Consider the following 6,525-nt stretch of genomic DNA (forward strand, 5'->3'; position numbering starts at 1 on the left):
TAAAACCAAATTTGTTGTATAAGTGTTGTCGGTTACCTGCCCTGCGCGGGCCTCGAACCGGCGTCCGTCCGAATGAAAGTCTCTAACGACTAGGCTAAACAGATGAAAACATGGATACAGTAATCATAACACAGTGAGAACATTATAGTTGCATACCTTTATCTTTTCAGCATGCAGGGGCGCCAATTTGCCAATTCCCCACACAATGAATGAATGATAGATAATAGATAACCGATTTGCGGCGGCCCAGAGTTTTTTTTACTGCTCGTGCTGGTGCCGCCCCCTACGTGACATGAAAAAATGCCGCCCCGGGCGACTGCCCGGTTCGCCCGTGCCTAAAACCGCCACTGACTACATCGTTCATCTGTAATCGTTCGCTTTCTATTTTTCTTGTGCTGATCTGGGTTCTTCCGCACTAATCTTTTCCGTGTTGTTTTTCAAACCACAAGATGTCGCTGTGGACTCAGAGCTTCGACCGTGTCTTCACCAGCACCCTGGGTGCTTCTCAGGCTGCGTCCAAATACCCCCACTTACGAGCAGTGTCTGAATTGTCCTATATCAGGTGTCTGAGATTGTTTGTAGTGATATCGAAATTCTGAGTAAACAACTCATTCCCTTCATTAATTCACTACTTTTTACCTACAGTTCATTCTTTGCCACAGTGCATTCACAGATTTTGAGTGTACATCCAATGTACATTCGTTATTTCACATGATACAGCGCTAATCAACAATCTAATTAGAATCAGCTGGTGGAGAGTGACCGTTAATGCCATAGATATCAGGGGCACATTCAAGCTCAAACCGGTTTCCGAGAATTAGTGTGCAACGTTGTGCAACAGGCTTTGAGAAACATTCCCTTTCGAGAGAGGTCTATCTACATTGCGTGAAGCACAAGTGGAAAACCCTGCTCCAAAGCTATACTGAAGACTTATAGCACAACGCCAGTGGAAATGAAAATGGAAGTGACCAATATAGGCCAAGACGCCACTTAGGGGAGGAGTGGTCACCGCCCTTTTAAAGTACACCGTCTGGATAGCATATTATCAGAATCTTTCTCCTATTACCTTCGCATGCTGTTGAGGATACACCTAGGAGATGAGGATCCTTATGCTCATGTGTTCCAGCATGCCTGTGTGTGCCTTATGTTATGGGCCCATCGACCCACAGGACACGTATGGATACTGTGGGCTCTGCCTGAGTCTGACCTATGCAGAGGCGGCCTTCGGGCGCGGGTGCTTAAGGCTCAGAGATTCGCCCTGGGAGATTTTGTTAAGCAGAGTCCTGTCGCCACCAGCGAGCTACTGGACAAGACTGCCCCCCTCCCGCCCCGGGGGAGATGAAGTGCCAGAGCACCGTCAGCGTTCCCTGGGTCTCCAGTGTTCTTCGCCGATGAGAGTCTCCGTCCCGCGGAGGAATTCCGTTTTGGCATGTCGGGGTATGAGGATTAGCTCCTGCTCTAGATGGGTCTTTAGTCTAGATTTAAACCCTTCAAGCCATGCATATATCAGGGGCCCTGTAGGAGGGTGTTTAGAGCCTTTTTTCTACGAGGGAGATCTGGGTTCGATTCAACCATTACTTCTTATGGCGAAATACACTGTGATGTGTTTTACTTGTGGATTACTTGTGTGTGCCTGGTGGTTAGAGAGTTGGGCTTGTAATCAGAAGGTTGCCGATTTGAATCTCAGTGCCAGCAGGTCATGACTGAAGTGCCCTTGAGCAACGCACCTTACCCCTGATTGCTCTGCGGTAATGTGCCACTGTAAAAAACTACTTGTAAGTCGCTTTGGATAATAGCGCCTGCCAAATGAATAAATGTAAATGGATATGAAGTGTCTGTTATACCTGTGTATTCCCTCCAACCCAGAGCTCATTGTTACCTATGCGCGCTGCTGTATCTCTTGTGTACCAGCTTCATGTCGGAGACAGTGCTAAGTGGTATGTGGTCGCGGGGCACACCTATCCAATCCAATCCAATTTTATTTGATTGAGCGCTTTACACAGCCAAAGCTGACCAAAGTGCTGTACAGAAATTAAGACATTATATTTAAAAAATCTAGAAACTCGCACAATTTGCACAGTTACACATATAATACAACAATAAAACATTTTTAATAAAACAGAGAATCTCGGCGCAATAAGCAATCCCAAATAAATATTATACTGGAGTATATAAAATCAACATCTTACTAGGTATAAAAGGCCACAGTGTAAAGATGGGTTTTAAGACGGGTCTTAAAAACAGGCAACGAAGAAGCCTGCTTGACATGAAGAGGCAGATCGTTCCATAATTTAGGAGCCGACACAGCAAAGGCACGGTCCCCTCTGAGCTTCCGCTTAGTTTTAGGCACACTCAGGAGGAGCTGATCCTCAGATCTGAGAGAGCGGCTGGGTATATAAGGGCATAGTAGCTCTGAGAGGTAGGGCGGGGCAAGACCATTTAGAGCTTTAAAAGCAAATAAAATAATTTTAAATTTTAAATTCTAAATTGAATGGGCAGCCAGTGAAGTGCAGCTAATATGGGGGAAATGTGCTCATGCTTACGTGTGCTAGTTAAAAGACGTGCAGCAGCATTCTGTACCAACCGGAGACGGGCGATGGAGGACCCACTTACCCCCACATATAGTGCATTACAGTAATCCAGCCTAGTGGTAACAAAGGCATGGATTATCATTTCAAAATGCTGCCTTGATAGTATTGGCTTTATTTTTGACAGCTGCCTCAAGTGGAAGAAACTTGCTTTAACAACCGCATTGATCTGACCACTAAACTTCAGCTCCCGGTCTACTTTAACTCCTAGGTTTTTGATGCTAGGTTTAATGTACTGGCCCAAGGAACCCAAATCTACACGGACCCCCCCAGGAGTGCTACCAAAAACCACTATGTCTGTTTTTTCATCATTGAAATTTAAAAAGTTCAAAGCCATCCAAGCCTTTATGTCATCAAGACACTTAAGTAGTAGATTGGCAGAGTATGAATCTTTCCTTTTCAGTGGTATATAAATCTGACTGTCATCTGCATAACAGTGGAAAGAAATGCCATGCTTCCTAAGTATGGAACCAAGTGGGAGCAGATAGAGAGAGAAAAGAAGAGGGCCAAGTACTGAGCCCTGCGGAATCCCAGACATAAGAGGAGCCGAGGAGGATACACAGCCAGCAAGGCTGACACAGAAAGTTCGATCAGCCAAGTACGACCTGAACCACTCCAGTGCTATGCCCCCAATGCCCACCCACTGCTTCAAACGTGAGATCAATATCTCATGATCCACCGTGTCAAATGCAGCGGTTAAATCTAAAAGCACAAGGACAACACAGTCACCAGAGTCAGTAGCTAAAAAAATCATTAAAAACTCTTAAAAGAGCTGATTCCGTGCTGTGCAGAGTTTTAAACCCAGATTGGAAAACCTCTAGAATATTGTGACCTTCCAAAAAGGCTATTGCTTGATTGTGCACAATCTTCTCCAGAATTTTTGCAAGGAAAGGCAGTTTAGAGATAGGTCTGAAATTAGCAAGTACAGATGGATCTAAAGCAGGTTTTTTAATCAGAGGTTGCACTACTGCATGTTTAAAATTTCCCGGGACCACACCTGAGGACAGACTACTATTTACGACTGCAATAACAGATGGTCCTATAGTGGAGAAAACCTCTTTAAATAGTCGGGGAGGGACAGTATCCTTTATAGAACCTGAGGGCTTCAATTGATCAACAATGTTATGTAAAAGGGAAAGGGACACAGGCTCAAATTGATCAAAAACAGCAGAGCAGGAGGCAGGGATTGAGGGATCATAAACTGGAGATGAGATTTGAGCCCTAATAAAAATTACTTTATCAATAAAAAAGTGAAGGAAATTTTCACACACAGCAGTGGTTACCTCCATACAGGCGGTCTGCGGGGCATATAGAAGTGAGTCAATAGTTTTAAACAAAATTTGACAATGCAAGTGCAGCAACTGCTGTTGGGAGCATAACGCATTTTGTTTAAAAGTGTGTAAACACTTTTGTGTAAATGTCACACTCACTCTCGACTCAGTCTTGCTACAAGCTCATCTGTGAGGGTTCAGGTGGGCGACGAACGGTTCCCCCTATCTGATAAAGTTCACCGCTTCTCTTTAGCAATTGCTATTGGGTCGACAGAACACCCCAACTCCGGGATGTGTGGGTAGTGTTTGGGGATTAGGACTGGTTGCATTGTCATGATGTGTTTTGGATACACTTTGGACATTCAGCCCCTCTAGGAGGTGTGTTCATGCTCTTAATAGGGTGTGTGTATTGTGCATTACGAATGGCTATAACCTGGAGCGTGTCAGACATTCTAGCCCTGTCTGCGGTGGCAAGAGCAAACTATTTTTACTAAGGCTTTTGTTGCGGCAATTGCTGCTTTTTATGCATGAACTTTCAGTAGGAAGAGCGATCCTGTATTCAGATCTGTGAGAATAAGAGAATGGCTGAGACCCTACACCCTCTACTCCAGCCTGAGATTTTGCCTTAAGGGTAATGGCTCTCCCACTGATTGATCTGCTGCATGCGATATCTTTGGGGAAGCTTCCGTGTAAATACCCTGCCTGTTTTGGGCATAGGGGATTAGCAACACTCTCGTCGGGTGCCGTCGCTCGGCATGCACCGTATATATTTAGAGCTTGCAGGTTTGCGTGACCCCTGGTTTTGGGGATGATGAAGTGCGGCTGTAGACGCCACTGGACATCTCGGCCGAGGGGACGGTTCGATCGCCTTCGCCAGAGGGGTGGCAGCCCCGGACTGGAGCACGGGAACATCCCTGCCTCTGCTGAGGTAAGAGGATGCCCAAAGCCCGGCGGAGGTCTGGCGAACTGGATCGAATGCCGAGACGGACCACACTCCCAGCCACCGTGATGGTTTGAAATGCTAACCAAGCACCCAGGGACCTCACAGGGGGGGCTACGATCTGCTTCATCAACCCGCGGGGGTTGGTTCAATGACTAGCAGTGCTGGTCCCACCCGGGGGGAACAGCTCCGCTAAATCACCTGCCAGGTGATAGCGCAGCTCGACGCACCGTCGAAGTGAGAGTGCTGAGGGCTGCTTTATACTCGCCATTGCGTGCCGCCACGACGCAACGTCGAGTTGCCGAACACCATTTTTCAGAGGGTGAGAGCGGCTGCAGTGGGACCCAGAGAGAGACCTCTCCTTGTGAGAAGGCGGGCACTAGGCCCCCGAAGGGGCCCAGAAGGTGTTGGGACGCGGCAGGGACCGCCCCAGTCCGACCATCCAGCTACCAATGCTGGGTCGGGCCCGATGGTTCGATCTCTCTAGGTGGTCCTTCTCTCGACGTCTTCCTCCGGGGGGCCACCTGCGGGGGCACCAGAACCGGAGTCGACGCTGGTGAAAGCCGGGGCTGCTGGGGGCAGACCACGTGCAAGACCTCGACGGCCGAAAGGCGGCCGGGTCACAGCAGGCCGGTCTGTTTCTACACTGTCAAAAGGCTGCAGGAGCAGTCCTTGACAGCGCCACCAATCAGCCGACCTTGCGAGAGGGGAGTCGGGAAAGTGGCCTTTCTCGACATCGCCCACCTGCGCAAGATTGAGTCAGAGGCGTCTTTCCGGGCCACTGATGTGGACATCGTCCGACCCAGCCTGCGCTGCCACCGTGGTCCCCGGAGGGCCAGTCGGCAGCGGCACTACTTGGGTTGGTCTTACCCCGTGGGGCTCTCTTTAGCGCCCTGGTCTGCAGGATGGCCATGGCGTAAGAGTGGTGGCAGCTTGGCCCACGGCACTGCCAGCCTCAACACCAGAGATGTCGAGACCTTACATGCCCTGGACGGTGAGTCTAGGTCAAGCTCCCCAGGTGGCCGCCATCTGCGGATACCCGCGACTGCATGCTCCACCCAGGATGCATTGACATAGTCCCTAGCTGCCTCCCCGCCCCGAGGGAAGAGAGGGCGATAGAGTCAGCTAGACAGAAGCGCGCCGAAGGGGGCGCTCCAGGTCTTACTGAACTCCGTATGCAGCTCGGTAAAACTTGGCACTTGAGCCGGGCACGGCTTGGAGTCGCGCCCGGGCCCAATGTGCGAAGTACCCAGCCGCGAGCGCCAGGGCTGCGGCGCACCGCAATCCGACACTCACGGCGGTCCGAGCGAGCATGGCTGACATCTTGACGTCTGCTCTCACCTGTGCTCGACCTCCCGAGGGAGGGAGCTTCAGGGAATCGCCAGAGTCTGATGTCAGCAGGTCGCGCTCCGATGTTGCAAGAGACACCTCATCTCAGCTGAGGAATAAGATGGCTAAGGACCATCCTTGGGGAACTGCTAAACAAGCGAGACGGGGCGCGAGCGGTCCGCGAGCCGGCCGGCTGACGGATTAACGCTCACGATAATCCCCACATCACCCTCGCTGCTCGCCGCCGCTGACGGCAGGGCCGTAGCCGCTGCGGTCACAGAACGGGAAGCAAACGAGGTGTTGGCTGGATCTTACAGAACACAGCCACCGTGACGCAACGTCTGAATAGCCATCCGCCCGCAGTGACGCAACGTCTGAATAGACATCCGCGCGCAGT

Source organism: Barbatula barbatula (assembly GCF_947034865.1).
Source record: "Barbatula barbatula genome assembly, chromosome: 10".
NCBI lineage: Eukaryota > Metazoa > Chordata > Actinopteri > Cypriniformes > Nemacheilidae > Barbatula > Barbatula barbatula.